This window comes from Chiroxiphia lanceolata, chromosome 2 (assembly GCF_009829145.1).
Source record: "Chiroxiphia lanceolata isolate bChiLan1 chromosome 2, bChiLan1.pri, whole genome shotgun sequence".
In the NCBI taxonomy this organism is placed as follows: domain Eukaryota; kingdom Metazoa; phylum Chordata; class Aves; order Passeriformes; family Pipridae; genus Chiroxiphia; species Chiroxiphia lanceolata.
The window spans coordinates 72,673,001-72,692,281 of record NC_045638.1 but is presented as its reverse complement, the minus strand read 5'-3'; the positions used below and the strand labels follow the sequence as shown (position 1 = coordinate 72,692,281).

General features: G+C 41.7%; 1 protein-coding gene across 3 annotated transcripts in view; it reads left to right on the top strand.

Moving 5' to 3' along the window:
• Positions 1-11,519: 11,519 nt before the first annotated feature.
• Positions 11,520-19,281, top strand: part of WASF3 (WASP family member 3) — a 70,825-nt gene continuing 63,063 nt past the window's right edge. For 2 of the 3 annotated variants that reach the window (XM_032680511.1, XM_032680507.1), the window contains exon 1: positions 11,520-11,608. The gene's annotated coding sequence lies outside the window, so the exon portion shown is untranslated. Of the gene's footprint in view, positions 11,609-12,330; positions 12,403-19,281 lie in introns of those variants that run through there. The other variant, XM_032680508.1, reaches the window with a different exon arrangement.

The following is a 19,281-nucleotide window of genomic DNA, read 5'->3' as shown; positions in this document are numbered from 1 at the left end:
TTGTAAGAAAATTGTGCATTTATACATCATTTAATGTGAAGAAATGGCTTTATAGAGTTCTCTGACAGCTGTATAAAGAATATAGTGCAGCTCTGTGGACATCTGAATTTCCACAGAAGGCAATTGATCATCTCAGAAGAGAAACACAAGCTATTTATTGGTGTAAAGCAAGAAAGCACAAAGTGTAGGACTGGAAGTGAAAAATAGTATTATTGGTAGAAATTTTAGAAGGAATTTATTGTGGCAGAATGTAATTACCCAACTGGATGGAGTGCTGTGATTTATGTTTGTGCCCACGTAAAGTGCTTTGAGATGATTAATAACCGGCTCAATCCTTTATACTCATAACAACACTTCAGGCACAATAGCACTGTAATGATCTGTCACTCCAGCTGTTGTGTTATTGGCTGTATAGGACCCCTGCATTAGGCAAGCATGGAGTCTTGTGGCTGGTGAACAGGCAGATGCAGCTCCCTTATTATTTGCATTGCAGTATTACCAGAGACCTCATAAGGGCTCAGAGCCTGGTAGGCTAGACGCTGAGCAGTACTTGAAATGAAAGATGGCTTTCTCTTTCAGAGTTCACAATTTAATTATGTGATAGGAATCAATAGGCAGATAGAGCAGAAAAGGAGGACTGCATCATAGCAGTTGTTGCACTTCATATAATAAACACCAGCCAGAGTCCATCATCTGTCTGCATCTCTTCCAAGACACACTATTTGATGGAAAATGAAATTATCTTGTGTACAAGTTGAAGGCAGATAATTTCTTCTCATTTGTACATCAGCAGCAGCCAAAAATCAACTGAGATTGTACTGTTCAGAGTTTGTCTGCCCAATAAGTTGCAATCAAGATAAGTGAAATATAAGAGAGAGCCCCTGGAAACATCATGTATGATGTGATGGTATCCCCCTTAGTTTGGCTCCCTGGCTTTTTGAAGGAAGTAGGGCAGTGAGGAAAAGGCAATGAGGCTGGAACACTTTTTTGTTTAATGGTGGTGCACAATGACTAAAAAAAAAACCAAAGTGAGAGAGATGATGTACAAAAGTGAGGTTATGGTGAAGGAGAGGGAAGCAGAGATTGATATAAGGAGAGTGAGACTTTGCAGGGGATTGTGAGAAGTCTATGAGCAGAGATTGACTGTCCCAAGGGAAATTAACAGAGCGTCTGATAGCCTTTGAAGACTGTTGCACTTGTTTAAGCCAATCCAGCTGCCTTGGCCCTGAAGCTGGCACTTCCCATGCTGAACAATGGGACTTGACATTTACAAGCAAAATTACATGGTTTTAAAAAGAAGTGATAATGTGTTCAGGATTTCCACCATGGCAGTGAAAGAAAATAATACTTGTCACATAAAGGAAATATACAGCAGAAGAAGCAGGAAAAAATTTACTGTAAAATTAATATTTTTGTATAAAATCTCCAAGGTCAAATTTGACCTCTCTGGCAATGAAAAGAGAAAACAGTTATATTGAAAGAAGCACCTGGATTTACACCAGCGTCACCGAGGAAAATTTGACTGATGTTCGCTCCGTCGGGAAGGCTGCAGTTTTGAGCAACTGTGTGGTTAGAACAGTCCAGAAACAGTTTTATTTTATGCATGACTTTGGCCAATGCTTCCTCTCTTGGCTGAAGCCCACACTGCTCTATTTCTCTACCTTATTTTTGCGCTCCACCTGTGCTGAGGTCTCCTCCCTCCTCCTCCTCCTCCTTTGCGAAACTGCCAGGCTCTGAGATATGCAGTAAAAAAAAACCAACAAAAAAAAACCCGAACAAAAAAACCAACCAAACCAAAACGGAAAGAAAACTGACAACCAATTTCACATTGCCCTTTTCAAAAGGGCATGACAAGTTATGGAAAATACAGTGGAGTGCTGGCAATAAACGCATGCAGCAAGGAAAGACATGTCTCGCCAAGCCCGCTGCCCCTCCCGGACGGCTGCCGGGCGAGCTCCGCGGGGACGGGGGAGGCAATCTCGGGGGTCCGCCGGGAGGGCAGCCCCGCTCCCGGCCTGCCAGTCCCTTTCCCGGCCTGCCAATCCCTTTCCCGGCCTGCCAGTCCCTTTCCCGGTCTGCCAGTCCCTTTCCCGGCCTGCCTGTCCCGCTCCCGGCCTGCCCTCCCAGCGCGCCCTGTCCATGGTGCTGAGCGGCGGCGGCCTTCGCTCCTCGCCCCTTGCCCGCGCAGTCGGCAGGGGAAGCATTTTCCCTTCAGATTCCCTAGACTTCTACCTTGAGTTGCTGCCGCCCCCGCGGTCCAACAGATGTTTACCAGCCTGGATTTTCCTTTTTTAGCCACCCTAAGAAGGCAGGGAGATTAATTAATTAAAGCCAGGGTCCCCATAAGTGAATTGGCTCTCCAGCGCTCTCAAGGGGTTCTCTCACTTTCCCTGGTTGTGTCTTCAGGTCCTTGCATAGGAGAGAGCATTAGAACAAGACTGAAAACACCTTCTGCTTTGAGTTGTTTATGTGTTTACTTTTAATTTTTAGGATAACTACAGAAATAATGAGAAACAGCAGGGAATGGGAAACTGATTGAGATTGATTGTTTCATGTATTTGGCTTGTGATGACCTTTGGGGAAAGTGGGTATTTAATTTTTACTGATGTTGTAAAGGCACAGACAAAGTCCTGACCTTTCTGATCCGGGGTGACCACTATGAGCATCCCACTGAGAATTAATTACAGTTGCCTGGAGCGGCTCCAAGCAGTATTTATTAGAGCACTGTAAATGTGGTAAAAGTGATTGGTATGCCTAGGAGAAGCCATTCCATTTTGCTTGCTGTGATATCTAAGAGAAGCTCAAACTTGTCCGTTTGTTGTTTTGTTTTGCTGTTCATTAACCAGACTGAAATAGGAGAGACAGCATTAGAACTCCAGGGCAAGCATTTCCCATCATTCTGCTCTCCACACAGATACTTTTGTATTAGATTAGGGCACAACAGATAGAACTAGACAGAACAAAAATCAAACATCTCCCCAAGAGACAGGACATGGTGCAATTCTGTGACTGTACAAAGCACAATACAACAGCTTCTTCTAGTAGCTTCCTAGAAATGTAAAGTGGAAGTGAACAGAAGACTCAACACAAGAGCTCTGTACAAGGAAGTACTTAAAACTCAAGGTATGCTATGATGCATTGTACTTCCGTTCAGCACAAAACTGGAACTATTAGTCACACAGAAGCTTGAAGTCCTTTTCCCCAAAGATCAGCCTAAAAATGGAAGATCAATTATATGTTAAAAGTTTAAGTAGAAATATTTTCTATGAGATAGGATGATTTTGTCAGATGTTCTTCCAAAAGAACTGGAATTTAATAAGAATGTTTAAATACAAATTGTAAAACCATCGATTTTATTTTTTGAGAATGATTTAATTAGGAATGAGAATGAAAAAGCCAGAAATGTGGATTAACCTAAAATGGAAAGGGCAGCCAAGTTACAGCAGATGGCTTTTTCTTGTTCTTTAAGTGCCTCATAATGAGGAAAATATGCTATGTAATGACAGTTGTTTCTAAACTGACTTTTTTTTTTCTTTTCTGGGTGGGGGAGTGTGTGTGAGATGTGGTTTCCCATGCAGTATTGTTTGAATAAGGAGAATAAAAAAGACATAGCTGCAGACAGTCTGTATTGAACTGTTTTTGTCCCGGAGCTCTGGAGCTCAGTTTGATGTATGATAGGAAAGACAGCCATCTCCCATTCCAGCTAAAACCAAATGAGTAAATAGCCTTTATTTCTCCTTTCTGCCTTGCCTCTCTGAGCATCTACATTTTATGGAGGCTCTGCCACTCTCTTTCTCCCATAGAGCCTCCAATAGCCCTTTCTGTGGGTTGACCAAAATTTCTTAATTCTGACAGGTTTTTGTTTTTTCTTAGTGTGATTGTTATTTCCCTCCAGCATCAGTTAAGAATTTCTCTTCTAATGCTGTTATTCAAACAGATTTTCCTACAGCTGAAAAGCTACTGCTAAGATTTACTTAAAATCTCCCCCTCATTCTATTTTCTGATTCCTTCCCATCCAAAATGGCATTGAGGTGGGGGGAGGGAGTGGAAGAAAGCAGAGAGTGAGCCTATTCTATATGACATATGCTCGATTTCCCAGCAAGGTTTAATTACCACTGGGAGTTAGCACTCCTGTTCCTTTTGACACAGCGAGCACTCAGAGTGCAGTGCAACGCCTCTTGCCTATTCCAGTTTGCATGCACATGGATAAGATTTGATTGCGCATTGGGGCACGTGTATATGAATTGTATATGAGGATGCAGACTGTAGGCATCTCCCCTGAAGACTGTAGGCATCCGTGCAGCTTTCAGGCAGACTTAAGACACACAGAAAATGATACTTTTCATGCTCTTTTCATGTAAGGTTTCATCCTGCAAAGAAATGAGCGTGCTGATCCAGAAAGTAGAGGTGGAACTTTTAAACCCCCATGTAGCTCAGCAAAAAGGTCCTTCAATAAAGCAAGGGCAAGAGAGCTTTGCAGGACTGAGCTCATGACTGATATTTGAAGGGACTTGTGCTTCATGCTTCATGGGTACAAAAGTCTAATTGGAGACAACAGGAAGCTTAGGATACAGTGTACAAGATGGAAACCTCTCACGGTGATTGTTCTTCAACTTTGCATTATGACACGAGCATTGTGCTTTGAGGAAGAGCATGATTTCTCTTGCTTTTGAATCTAAAATGTAGCTAAACTGTATTAGCTCTAGCCAAAAAGAATAAAAGCTAGAGAATCTGCATGTTGAAGCTCTGTTGTTAAGGACAATAAAGAGTAAGCATCAAAAAAGTAATCCAATAGATATAGCACTCTCAAACTTCATTACAAAGAAAGACTGTAATTTTCAAGATCAATCAAAGTGATGTTGACCCTCAGTCAAGTAAGCAAACACCCAAATTCAAATTTTTTACTGATGCTCAAACTCTGAGGATGTTCTATGAGTGAAAATCCAAATTTTGCCTGCCTGGTATCCAAAAAGCCCAGCTTTCACTGTCAATTCTGAAATATAATTTTGTGTCTCTTGTGCAAATATAAGTGTTCTGTACTTGATACAAGAGATAAGTAATCAAAATTAATATAAACATGAATTTTAAGGAAATGTTTAACTTCTGCTGCCTCAGTATAGATAGAGGTTTTTAACATTGCTATGATGTTCTTTTAAGAAGGAGGAGAAGATTGCTTGGAAAGCAGTAATCAGATAATAGTTATCGAAGGTTCACTACTACAATGAAAAACGGTTGGCTGAGGTTCTCCAGGGATGTGTCTTGAGTTTGGCAGTGTTTTGTATTCACTTCAGTGACCTGGATGATGAAGTAGAAAGTATGTTTAGACCATTTGCAGATGTCTCAAACCTGGTGGAGTAGCAATCAAAGTGATCCTGACAAATGGGACAGCTGGCCAAAAAAAATAGGATGAACTTACTTCAAAGAGTAGAATGGAAGGTCTGCACTTAATCTATAAAAATCAAGTGCATTAACACAGAATGGGAAACAGCTGACTAGGCAGAAGTTTTGCTGAAAAAGATGTTGAGGTTACAGTGACTCACAAGTGGGATATGTATCAACAATGTCATACTATTACAGTAAAAGCAAACATGCAGCTTTCCTATTGAATGTTGTGTGTCTAGTTCTGTGCAGTGAATTTAAGCAAATATGGAGGCAGTTCGAAAGAAGAAAAGGAAAATGACCAGAGAATTAGAAAACATGTCTAATGAGGCAAGAATGAAAAAGTTAGGGGTTTAATTTATTGAATGAATGACTGGAGAGACTTGAGAAGCTTTCAAATAATCACAGGTTGTAATCTGTTCTCCATGTCCACTGCGGATATCAAGAGAAAAGAATGTGCTAAATTTACGTAATGGAACAGTTACATTAGACATTAGTAAAAAGTTTGTGACAACAGACACTAGGCAAGAATGCAGGAGGAAATTGTGAAATTCTCTGCTTTAGATTAAATACTTTAAAATAATCATGCAGACATCAGTCCATAACTATATCTCTCTCATTTATGCAGACTTCACACAGAAGGGTGGATTAAGATATCTCTTGGTGTCATTTTGCTCCCATTTTCCATGTCTCTATCATTACTATCCCAATTTAATTTTAGTGTGAACTTTTCTATTTGCAGTCAGTTTATATATATTTTTGAAACCTGATTTCAATAAAAATCCATCTCATCTCTGAGATTCATGCATTTAATTTTCTTCTGGTGCTTTACAACCTTTATCTCCAGACCTTAATCTCAGCTTTTTCCACTCTGGGACATCAGATGCCAAGTCCATTGGGTAAGCGTAACTGGTGATCCAGCTGTGTTTAGCAGCGGGGGTCAGGGAGTTGGAGAGGGGCATCTCAACTGGAAAATAGGCTTCTTTGTCCAGCTACTGAAAGATGGTCTCACTGGCCTTGTGCCACTCTCCAGCCATATAACAGGATATAACAGTGCACTTGTCACAGGACTCCTAAGGGGAAGCCTTGTACAATGGGCCAGGGAAAGTTCAGAAGCACTTTGTGCTCACTGTTGTGCAAACCTGTACACACATTTGGTCCCTGCCATCTAAATAGCTGTGCAGAGAAATTGATTCCAGTGAAGCAGACACTAAAGTCAGTAATCAAGATGTTCCCATGACAGCTTTATTCTGATGAGATACGCATACCTGCATGGTTGGAAGAGTAGGATACTTTCGTATTTTTTATATTTTTCTCAATTTTTTACTGTATGCCCCATCTTTGTTTGCTATGTGATATGCCTCCTTACAATTCCAGGAGCATATTTTTTATTGGCACCCACTATGATTTTTATAACTGAATAAAAAGAAGAAAAATAATTTAATGTAACTAACCCTTTCATCAAAGCCATCTCCTTCCCTTACCCTACATTACATCCCCCACCGCAGCTAATGTCTGTTCAAAGAGGTGGGATGCTGCTGGGACATTCCAAGATCTTCAACGAGGTTGGGTTTGAAGTTTTGCACATGCATGTGTCATTCAAAGTACCTTCATATCTAAGGCAAATCACAGAGGTTCAAATATAAGCCAAAGTCATGTTGGTCTGATAGCTTACCTTCACGCTCTGGTTGTGTCTAACTGTTCCCCTGCCTTTCCCAAAGCAGGAGATGTTAATGGAGTACAACACTGAGGCACTCTCTCTTTTCTATTGATGAGAAGAGAGATTTCTAAAGGGACATAAGGGAGCTAGATGATAGCCTCTTGCTGAAAGTCAGTGGGAAATGGATGGTTGCAATCTGTGTTGGTAAACTTTACACTTGATACTACATGAGAGACAGACAATTCAGGTGGAGTGAGGCTACCAATAACTACTGGACATCAGGCTGGGAGCAGTCCAACATAGTTATCATGAATCTTTCAATATCTATGTTTGTTTATGGGCTCAGTAGAGTGAGACAGCAGCTAGGGACTTCCCAGAACTCAGCTGCATAAATCCTCAGGCACTGAACAACATGTTGCTATTCCTTACCCTTTTATTTTTATCCAGGAAAGCCTGTTTTTACCTATATAAGAGATTTTTTTTTCCCCTTGTCGTTATACCTCCGTTATGATTGATGGTCATAATACAATGAGGCACAGAAGTTTAGGAAAGGACTGGTGGGTCTGTAGAAAGCATATGGCTACAGTCAATCCAGACAGGAGAAATAAAATTCAGCTCATTCTTAGCTGATGGAAAAGTGTTTGGTATGGTATGCTTTGAAACATTTCACACAGTCCTGTTTGCAGAAACCCAACTATCCTCCCCTCCCCTGCCCTCGCCTCTGGCTCTTGATTCTTAGCTTGATCCCATTAGTCCTAGTTGTGCCCTGCACTGCACTAAATCAACAGTGTATAACTAACTACAGCTTTCTGTATATAATTTTTTAATCTCTCCTGGAACTCTTCTGTCTTTCCTGTGTTTATTTTTATAAAGGGAGCTTGTTCAACTGGCAATGCTGTAAAATCATTAAACGACTATGTCCACTCCTGCTATAGATCATCAGTCCTTGCTTCATAGGATGTCCTGCTACAGTGCCCTCCCAAAATGTCAGAGCCAGCAAACAAAAACAAGCACTTTGCATAGCAAAAAGCTTTTATGACTTACAGTTAATGGACCTTACTATTAATTGGCAGAATTACAACTCCTGTTTAGTTGATGAAAGTAGCTATCTTGAAAAGTTATTAGGCTTCCTTTTGTTCTTGCTTCCCTGCATTTTTTTTTTCTTGAGATTGATTACACAGTGACACTGAACTTATATTGAATGTTTCCTTTGAGGATCTACTTGCATCTTGGTTTCATATTTTCTGCTAGTCTTTCAGTATTCCAGCAATCCAGGTGTATTAGAGGAAAACAATAAAGAAAACACAAAACAGTTAATAGTTTCAGGAAAATATTCCTGAAAAATATGAGTAGCATGGTAATATCAATAACACTGAAAATATGAATAGTATGAGAAGCACGTACACAGCCTTATCAAGGCTGAGTAGTTTTGTGATAATGGAAAATAAACTCTATTAACAGAGATGTAGAAATGCATAAAGCATCTGAGGTTGTGCAATGCCTGTATCTGCTAGCTGTCCTAAACCAGTCACCTCAGCCAAAACATGGTGCGGCTTTCTCTGGGGTGTGGCTGTGACTGGAGGGAAAGCAATTTATTTCAAAAGCTGATTCAGCAAGAAACTCTGCAGGGGCCCATCAATGTACCATTAATAATCAGAGATGCTGTAATGATTATTGCTTGCATTGTAAATAATTTGTGTAACACTATTTATTTTAGCATTATTCAGCAATTTTGTGTTTCCTGAAAGATAAAATGGTTTCCTTATCATGAAATATGCTCCTCAGCAGGAAGTAACAAGCTGTATAACAGCCTTTCAAAATATTATTTCTTCTTATGCTGTACCTTTTTTTTTTGGTGAAATTAACTATTCAAGAAAAGGAGGCTCTTATATATTTGATCTAAACCAGAGATATTATAAGCAGAGACTAAGAAAATATCATGTTCACTTCTAGTAACTCATCTTGGCTTTGGTCTCCAATAACCCTCCCCTTTCATTACTCTCTGAAGTCTGATTCTTCCTCCAAGTGAAACTAATAGAAGATTAATCCTGGACATCTCTTGGTATGCCAGTCCAAACCTGTATCTACTGCCTTCAGAGGGCTTTTCTGAAGCATGATTTAACAAAAAAATAATATTGGTTCAGAAAAAAGCTGATTCCATTATTCCTTGCATTTAATTTAACCACCTTTTTTTTTCTTTTAATGAAAACTCAATACAGATCCAATGCAAATTGTTTGGCAGATTTGCTTTATTTGCAAATTCAAAGGTAAGGTCAAAACAGCAGTAATAAAGCTGTGCCTGAGTTCCTTTTTTTCGAGATGTATACGTATTATTAAAAATAGCATTAAAAATGTCATGAATACAGAGGAGAAAAATGAAAGCTAAAAATGAATCCAGGAGCCTGGGAAGCAGCTGGAATTAAATAAATGTTAATTAATACCTTGCATCACACAGGCTACTTACTTGTATAGATGGAGCGGAAAAAAAATTACTAGTAGAGATAGGTCTGTTTGAAACTAATATTTTTCAAGCTCAAGATCCCATTTTCAGCATAAAAAGAGCACCACTGAATGAGTATGAATGCAGCTGTATTTTAACAATACCAGGTCCTTTCTCCTCTCTTTTATTTTACAGTCTCTGAAGAGATTCTCTTGCTGCATATGTGTTTTAGAGAAAATACTCTCAATTTGAATAGAGAACAACTTTTTCTCAAAACCTAGAGACTATTTTCCTCTTAGGATTTTTGTCACACTGAGCCCGTATACTGAGTAAAAAGCCTGTTGCTTCCTTCTTTTAGGGTTATGTTGCTTAATGACTTCTTTTCTGTTTGCTTTGCTAGTGATCATAAAACTGTCACCATCTGCACTTCAAAGTTGGCTTGCTGCTTTTTGCCACGAACTTTGAGTGATTACAGCTGTGGTTCTCAGCTGTTCCTTCTTACCACGACTGATATCAATATCTTAAATACAAATAATTTTTCTGAAAATTACAGCAATACTGCATATTATTTCTGTGAAAAGGAGGTGCTCCTGAACCCACAACTTTGCTGTAAGGTAAAATGTGGATAACTGGGTAGTGGTAGTGGTAAAACCGGGTAGTGAGTTCAGTAAATGTTTGGTTGCCAAAGATGATTGACTTGAGATGGCGTTCAATAACCTCTACTTTCAGCTGTGATTATCTATTGACTAAATGATATTTATTCAATATTATTTCACAGCTCCAGACACCGCTGCCCCACCACCCGTGAGGGTCCAAGTGTCTGGAGTGGAGCAGCCTGAGCCTCGAAGGATATGGACAAGCTGCTGAGCTGGTTAGATTGGCTGCTCATCATCACAGTGGGCTCTACTACCTAGTGCTCTTCTCTAGAGCATCATTCCAAGCCATGATCACTGTGGAGCTCCTGAGCTGTCTGTTCCAAATAAAGGCCAAGCAAGCCTCCATTGATCTGGACAGCCTGCTGACCCTGGGCAGGGCAGCTGGTCATGATCTCTGTGAACTTGCTGGATTTGGGGGAACTTCATTTGTTATCATTATTTATTGGAGCACCCCGAGCCATTAAAGTTTGCTCGGCAATTGTTCTACCAACCCTGCCCCTCCAAAATGTCATTCACATGATAAAGTCTCGCTTACTTTTTTTTCTAAAGGCTTTGCAGAAAATAACAAAAGCCCCCGCCACGGGGATAACCACAGAGGATGCGAACCCGCGCCAAGCAGGAAAGGGCACATTGTTGGGGCTGGGTCAGCAGCTGCAGCCCTCGCCAAGCACCTGCCTGTCGGTATAAACGTGAATCTCTCGGGGGCCTGGATGACCGGGAGTTGGATTCAGCAGGAATTGGGTCGCAAGGGCAAGCAAAGGGCAGCGGGGGTGGATGCCTGTGGAATGAGGGCAGAGGTGCCTCTTCTTGCGAGCAGAAAAGGGGCCGGGAGGTGGCTGGGTGAGAGCACAGACCCCACGAGCAACGTGGGGGAGACGCCAGATGGCCCTGGGGGCTGCGCGGGACCGGGCACCGCTGTCCTGCCGCCGGGGCCGGGCGGGGAAGGGGCAGGCAGCTGTGGCGCCGGGGAAAGAGGTGGCTGCTCCCGAGAGGAACGTGGGTCTCGGGAGCCCGAGGACAGCCCCCGCACACCGGCGTCTCGGGCCACCGAGCGGCGACAGCCAGGCCAGCGCTGGGCTGGAGGGGAGGGGAGGGAACGACGGGCACGGCCGAGCGGCCAGCGGGGGGGAGGAATGAGGGCAGGAGCGAACTGCCCCCCCCCCCCCCGCGTTCGGTCGCTCGCGAGCCCCAGGTAGGGGTCACTGATTGACAGATGTCCCCGCCCTCCCGGCGTTCCCATTGGACAGTCTTCACGTCAATCAGCGAGCGGCGCGGCCGAATCCTGGTTCCCATTGGCGGATCTCGCCCCGCCCCTCGCGGCACGAGCCATAAGGGCTGTGAGGGGGCGGGGCTCGGGGCCGGTGGGGGCGGAGCGGCGGCGGCTTAGCCCGCGAAGGCGGTGGCGGCCGGAGTGGCGGAACGGCAGCGGCTGGAGCGGGATCGGGATCGGGGTGGGACGGAGCGCGGTGCCAGGTGGGTGCGGGGCTCTGCTCCCGCGGCCGCCGCGGAGGGAGGGAGGAAGGAAGGAAGGGCAGCCAGCGGCTTTCGGAGGGTCTTTTCCCCGCCCGGGAAGGGCGCGGACGGGGAGCAGCCGCTTTTTAGCGGTCTCCCGCCCGCGGGGATAATCCCGGCGCTGCCCTGCGGGAAGCCCCTTTCTCCTGCCGGTCGCGGCGGGGGCGGCGGTGGGTCACTCCGTGGCTGCAGGCTGTGCTCCACTGGCCGGGCTGGGCTGCCCGTCCTGGGGCCCTCCCGCCTTAGCTTTGTTCGAGCCCTCCCGCCGGCCTCGGCCCCTCGCCGGAGCCGCGGGGCGCGTCCCTCTTCCCCCGCCGGTCGGGGTGGAGGCTGTGGAGCCCCCTGCGCGTGGGGCCGGGGACAGGCCCCCGGACTGTGCCCCGCAACCTCGGGGTGCTCCGGCCGGGCTGGAGCGGGAACACGGCGCCCATTCCCGGGAGCTGCCAGCCAGGGGCTCATTCCCCACTCGTGTTCGCCCCCCGCGAGTGGCCTCGTGACATCGGCAGGGCTTTCTGATGTCCAGCGGTCTTCAAGTGCTTAAAAATAATCGTCTTTGGCTTTGAAGGGCGCTGGGAGTCCTTGACAGCTCGGGAACTTTTAAACCCTTCTCCTCCCACCCCCGGTGGTTTTTAGTGGGTTAATTGTTGAAGTAAATGTGTCGCTGAGAAGAAGCTAGGAGTCTGAGTGAGAGTGAGTGCAGGCGTGTGAAGGCAGGGATTTATCTCGGCTGAATGTCTAACACTGACCTAAAAGCAGTTAAGAAATGCTTTATATATTCTTTTTCTTCTCGTTTCTGATTCAGTTCAGTAATCGCTGCAGATAACAGGAGAAGGGCTGATAGTTTTAGATTGAGCAGCAGTCTGTGAAGTGGGGCCAGTAGTTGAGTGATGGGTTATTGGATGCAGTTGTGAGGTTCCTTGATAGAAAACACTTCAAAGCACAAATGGTTTAGTTTGTGTGCTGCTTGTGCAGGAATGGGAAAATGCTGTCTAACTGTGGTTCTTTTGCCTCTTTTGTAAACTGCAGGGAATAAGGGGAACATATTCTTATTAGAAAAAGATGGGGGCAAATTGTGAAAGCAGCCAGGAACTTGAAGAGACTTTAAATCTGGGGACGAGGAGGTTTGTTTTGTCTTGCCTATTGTGCAAGACTGGCCCATTTTTTTTTTTTGGTCCTTCTTTTTAAAACTTTACATAAGGAATCAAAAAATGTTACATTTATAGCAGACAGACTGTTGTTTTGACTTTGCCTGATACAGTATTTTCCATAAGCTAATGAGTGTACTTGAAGAAAGGAATGAAGTAATGGAATAAGATTGCAGTTCTTATCCTCCAGCATGCTGTGCCACACCACAGTGATCTGTAGTTCAGGTGGTAAATTATTGGCCTCCAATATTTGGAGGCTGACGTGATCTGGAATAATTATATTAGACTAGTGCTCAATTTGGAAACATGTTAGATTGAAGTTACAGTTTAGAGTACTTGCAAACTTAAAGGATTCAAGATTCAACCCTGTATTTGAGCCATGGAATTGAGCTTTGTTGTTATGTTACAGCTTTTTGCCTTTAAGTTCTCATCAGAAGAAAATATGCTAAGATGGAAGGACAGTTATCTGCTCACAAGCCCTAAGTCATTCTTACTCAGTAAGAATGTGGCTTTCACTAAGTCCTTCAGAAAGAATTAGGATGTTTTATCTATAGCTCTTCAATTGAGACCAGGACCAGACTATGTTCCCTTGAATGATGTGGGAACTGGATTTGTTTCCAGCTGAATTTTGGGGATGAGTTGTGCAAAGCAAACTTTTTCTGTCCCTTGCTGGAAGATTGCTTTTGTGTTTATATAGCTAGCAGCAGTATGAATGGAGTTATTAGGCAGTGAACACAGAGGTTTTGTTGTACATGAAATAATATATAATTGAGCCAGTGCTCTTCTCACTTTCCATGGCTATTTTCTTCAAATAAAGAGAAAATATAAAACATTTTTTTAATCAGATACTGAAACAATAGTCTTGATTATACACAATAGTTACTGAAATCGAATGGTCTTTGTTAATCTTCCCGTTTGTCCATGCAAGTATTAAAAAATGAGTTTACATGTCAGAAATAGAATCAGTCGTGCTTAAAAATGGTATTTTCATAGCAGGAATAAGTGATTGATGCTTCTTGTTTGATTTAGATGGTACAACACATGACATTTGGTAGTTAGTAACAGCATAAACCTGCTTTGTTTTTCAGTGTATGCCTTGTCTGTACAACATGCCTCAAAGGATTATGATTTTAGGAGTAGCAATATAAACTCCTTAAGGATCAGCTGCTCTTTGGTATCCCTACTTCATCTTAGGTTTATTTACATTATTCTTCAGTGAGAAGGTACATGCCATATATTTTTCTGAAATAAGAATAATAGTGTGTGTGGGCAATATTCCTGTATGGAGGAAAGAGGAAGAAAAGCCACAGTGTGACAGATGATAGGAATACTATTTTGGAGTTTCTCATACAGTGATTAGAAGGACAGGGTTTCTGAGAACCTAACCAAACTAGAGCAGATACTTTGGTGAAGAATTCTAGAAGAGCTAATGGTAGCTGAGTGTTTCAGTCACTGTATCAGTCTCACCTGGACAGTGAATTAGCTTTCATGCCTTTGCAAGTCTTCCTTTTTTGATTAAACTTCCTGCATGGATAGTCACATCTTAGTGGACTCTTTGTTCTTTTCAGCAGCCTTCTAGAGCTCTCTTGACTGCTTTTTCTGAGGAAGGAGCAAGAAATATTATTGTGGTTAATTGCAGTCTGCTCTTGCAGGCCTGTCTTTAGTTGGTGTGTATTTAATGTTTCTTGTAACTGAGCTTGAATCTGATACAGGTTGTATAATGCAGCCCTTTTTGGACTTTTTAATTCAAATGTGATGTGTTATCTTCCTGATTCGTGTGTGGCTCCAATTAAAATTTTTGGACTTGTAGTCATTACTGTGACTTATTTTTATATTTTATTTTTGCTTGCATTGGATACTGAGCTACAGGCTGTGTATCGTGAATTACACTACTGGTGTAAGTTACTGAATAGGCTATGTGTGTCCAGTGGGTTATGATATGAAGTTTTGTTAATTACTTCAGTAATGGAAAGATAGTAGTATACAGTACTGATGGGGAGCAATTGGTTTTATCAAGCTCATTTCGTAGTTCTCTAACATCAGTGCCTTTCAGTATATGGAGATCATTGATAGGATCAGATTACAAATGTCTTCCACGGTTGTATATAACTGTACTTTGCCTTCAGAAACTCCCCTGTACAAGGAATATGATGGGTCACAGGCTGACTGCTTATTCTCTTAAAAGAAAAGATAAAAAGGTACAGGGTGAGTGATAACTTCTACATATGGAATACTTGCATCCAGAATACCTGTAATCTAAGAAAAATCAGTGTCTCGACTAAGAATTAAATTGAGGCATCTTGAGCCTTAGTACTTACATTCTCTTCTGAGGATTTAGTCTGCCTTTAGAGGTAATAATGAAAATAACCTGAAGCTATGCCAGGTTTATTTGTTCAGCTTCAACCAAGTGCTTTCCTTCACATTTAACTGTTATTTAGATCTAAGTGTTCAGAAGCCAACCTGTGGTAAAAGCTGTTGAAATGTTGCACTGGGGTGTGGGGTTTTTTTAACTGGAAAAGTGCTGTTGTTTTTCACCCCTCTTTTGAAAACTTGAATACCTGAAATATTTTCAGCTACTGATAGATGTAATTTCTTCTTCTGCCAAAAGGGGACACAAAATATTTGGGAAGAAATTAAAAAATTTGTTTGTAGAAACAGCTGGAGCTCAAAATGGAAGTATTTGTTCTGATTTAGGCTGTAAACTTGGAGTTCATCTTGTTTGATTTCTTTATTTTTGGTAGGTGAGATAGTTGAAGGCTTGTTAGTATGGTGAGCATTTGTTTGCTTTGCTTGGTTGTTCTTTTTTGAAAAAATCTGACTTTGTGTTGAGGATTTATAGGTGTCTTGAATTTCAACACATTGTGAATTAGTTTTTTCTTTCACATACTGAAGTATTCTGCCATTAAGCTGATGTTAATTTCTGGGTTTAGAATTGATCCAGAATGTTTGGGGTTGGTTTTTTTTGGTGGACCTCTCTGTTTAGCAGTATTGTAGTTACTCCTTTTCAAGATTCTTGGAGCTCCTTCCTACCTGTTAGTGACGAATATAATGTCTTTATTCTAATGGAGTGTCAGTATCTGTTCAGAATTCATGTTTTACAGTCATCATAATTGATATAAATAGAAGTAGCCTATGCTAAGGCAAATGTACCTTCCATTAATTTGTTAAAAGTGAGTTTTAGGTTGACTTAAATGTATTTTTCTTCAGGAGAAGAAAACACCTGAAATTTTAAAATGTTGTGCACAGAATTACAGGCTGGCTTTTTTTCTCTCTAGTTCCACAGATCAAAAATCCATTTTACTGTTTCTTTGTCATGACCTTTTATTCTGCATCCCTGTTGTGGAAATATGCCTGTTGCAGAAACTATAGAAAAATTTCTTGAGCTAAAACTCTATCAAGCAATGTTCCTTTACCCAGCAGCATGCACAAATAAATTTACATAAAGTAAAAATATGTATTAACTTGAAGTTCAAACGAGACAGACTTTTTGGAGGCTTATGCAGGGGTTATGTTTCCTCTTACGCTGGTATAAAAGCAGAGGAAGTTCAGGTTGGGTGTTAGGAAAAAAGTTCTTCACCAAGAGTGGTGGTAAAACACAGGGAAGTGGTTCTGACCCCAAACCTGTCATGGTTTGAGAAGCATTCAGACTAGTTTCTTAGGTACCTGGCTTAACTTTTAGGTTGCCTTATGTGGAGTCAGGAGTTGAACTTGATGATAGTTGTGGGTCTCTTCCAACTCAGGATAATCTATAATTCTATAATAGATAAAAGGTATAATATAATAGCATTTTAGAGGGCTTGAGTTTTCACTGACTGTTTAGAAAATAGCGTGTGAAAAAATATTTCCTTTTGCTCTTGATACACTCATAGAAACTAAAAGTGAAAAAACACCTCATCGGTGAAGACTGAAAAGCATGTATAATCTCATAAAAAGTGTTTTATTCAAGCGTGGTTGCCAGGGCCAAGAGAACATAATGTTAAGGCTGTGTGTAAAGGACAGTGAGTATAAGTTGTGAATTACTGGAACTCTGCCCTATTTATAAATGGGGAACATTATACAAAATGTGACCATCAGGACTTTTTCCATGGATTGGTTAACCGGTTGTCTGCTTGTCACTTGCTGTGGAGCGAGATACAGTTGACAAAGCTTTTGGTAGGATCTGGGGTTCAGATTAATTCTGGAGGTGAAGTTTGTTTCAGTGCTGAGGACTGTAATGGCCATCTTAGTCTGAGTATTCTCTTATTTGAGGGTTTATAGTTAACATATGCAGTGATAGCTGATATATGCAGCTGTTGCCCGCTCCTCTCTCTCCCGCAGCTTTTTCTTACACCTAGCATTGCTGTTCTTGTTGCAGAGCCTTCTTCTTTGTCTTTTCTGTTGTGCTTCTGATGTCCTGTAAGGTAAGGACAGTGTTGCTTGGGTCACTGTTTTGTACCTGAGCGGAGAGGCTGGTTAGAGCAAGTGAGGAGTATATAACCCTTGGATCTGTGTATCACTCCTTAAAAAAAGGTTGGTAAAGGTGTAAACAGATTCTCTTCTGCACGCCAGTGACTTGAAAGATGAAATGGCATTAGGACATGGATTTTCCTCATAGCCAAAGACCTTAATACTTCAGCTGATGGATCCCATGTTTCTTGTGCATCTTCACAGTGGCAATCACTTTGCTCATAATAAGTAACGGAGAGCTTGTGTGTGTAGTTGGTGATAGGCATAGTACACCAAAACATGTTAATAGTATCCAGTGAACGTTGGAATTGATATCTTGATGTTTGTTTTGAAATCTCATAGTTGAAAAAGGTCAGTATCCAGTGATGCTGAGGAAAACCATTCGTCTGCTGTGGACTTGGTTTTGTCCTAACAGAGCAACAGGCAGCTGTGGGGATAAAGTGCTAAAAGACGAGGCCTGCAAAGCTTGTTTTGTTTTGGAACTTCAGGCAGCCTTTGGAAACACTTCTTTGAGAAGTTCTTCTGCCTCATTAAATGTGAATGAAGAAATGAAGTTTGAACTTCTGAATTAGAAGGAGGGCTTTAGTGGAAATTTGGCTTTTTAGTTTGTTTTTCTGCAGTGGTTAGAACTTGCCAATGAATTTTCTATAGAATGTTGAAATTCTCTGGAACTTATATCAGCACAGGTTTACTGTAGAGTTATTTCCTGGGAAAGTAATGTTTTTCTTTTTAAAGCGTGGCTTCTGCTTTGAATGCTTAAACAGCTGCAAACATGGACAAGAATACATCACTTCAAATGAAGCCTTTGATTTTATGCTGAATTTGAAGACACTTTTGTATGTGTATCCATGTTTTTTGCACACAGTTGGAATATTGAAGTTTCCTCTACCCTCTGCATGCCAATTCAGGAGCTGGAGTGGGGCTGCAGTTTTATCTTAAATTGTGTTTAAAGAGGATGTCTTGCTACAGTTATACAAGTAGTTTGGTTGCAGTTTCAGGTTGTCTAACTGAATAGTAGGAGAAGGCTGTTTACATTGCCAGACAAGCAGATGTGCAAGCCATGTGCTTTCTATCCACCCTTCTTCTGGCAGAAAGAACAAGGAAACTAGCATTTGAGTACCTTTTTTTTTTTTTTCCTAGATGGAGGAGATCCTGTCTCCTTCTGCTCAGTCAGCTTGCTTCCCCTGAAGCTTTCTGTTTTTCAAATCCTACCGGTCTTGTACATCTTCACTGTAGCAATCGCTGTGTATTTATAGCAAGTCAAGAGTTGCAGAGCTTGTGCATAGTAAGCATGAAATATCTGAATGTTGAACTGATGAGTTACAAATGCCTTCAAGAGCAGTGTCTGAGAATGCACTGAGTATAGTCTTCCAGCCCTCAAGGAAATGTTGCTATTGTAGCATTTGCCTCTGTCATCAAACACTGCTCATACTCTTGTAGACTATCTTGAAATTTCAAATATCCTTTGATTGAGGTTGAGTAACTGTATACAATCATAGGGATAACGTGAGGAGCAACATCTAGTTATAGCTCAAGATAATAATGCTATAAAAACAGGCCTTGATGTCTAGCTGAATTTTTGTGCTGGATTTGCAATGCTAATGACAGGAAGAGCTTCCATGTTGCTGGACTAATAAGTTGTTGAGTTTTTAACCTTAAGGACTTTTATTATCCTGAATTAGCTGCATCTGAAATACTCATCATCATGGCTAGGCCTCGCGAACGAAGATTTGGGATCTGAAATACTACTGTAACATCGTTGGGATTCTGATCCTACTTTTCTAAAATACTTGCTGTTCTACTGGAGAAGGTACATGCTTTGTGAAAGGTTTTTCTGGTTGCCATACTAACAAATTTGAGGCCCTTGAAGTTTGTATGGATCTGCAGCTTGCGGTCATGCTTGGTCACTCAGCTGGCTTGATGCTGGAGCAGGTTTAGCAGTCTTCAGTAATTTCTGTATCTTGGAGGGTGATGGAAAGATTCTGTGCAATGGGATTTATAACTCTACATGCAAAAACTGGGAAATGGCAGGTAAAACTCCAC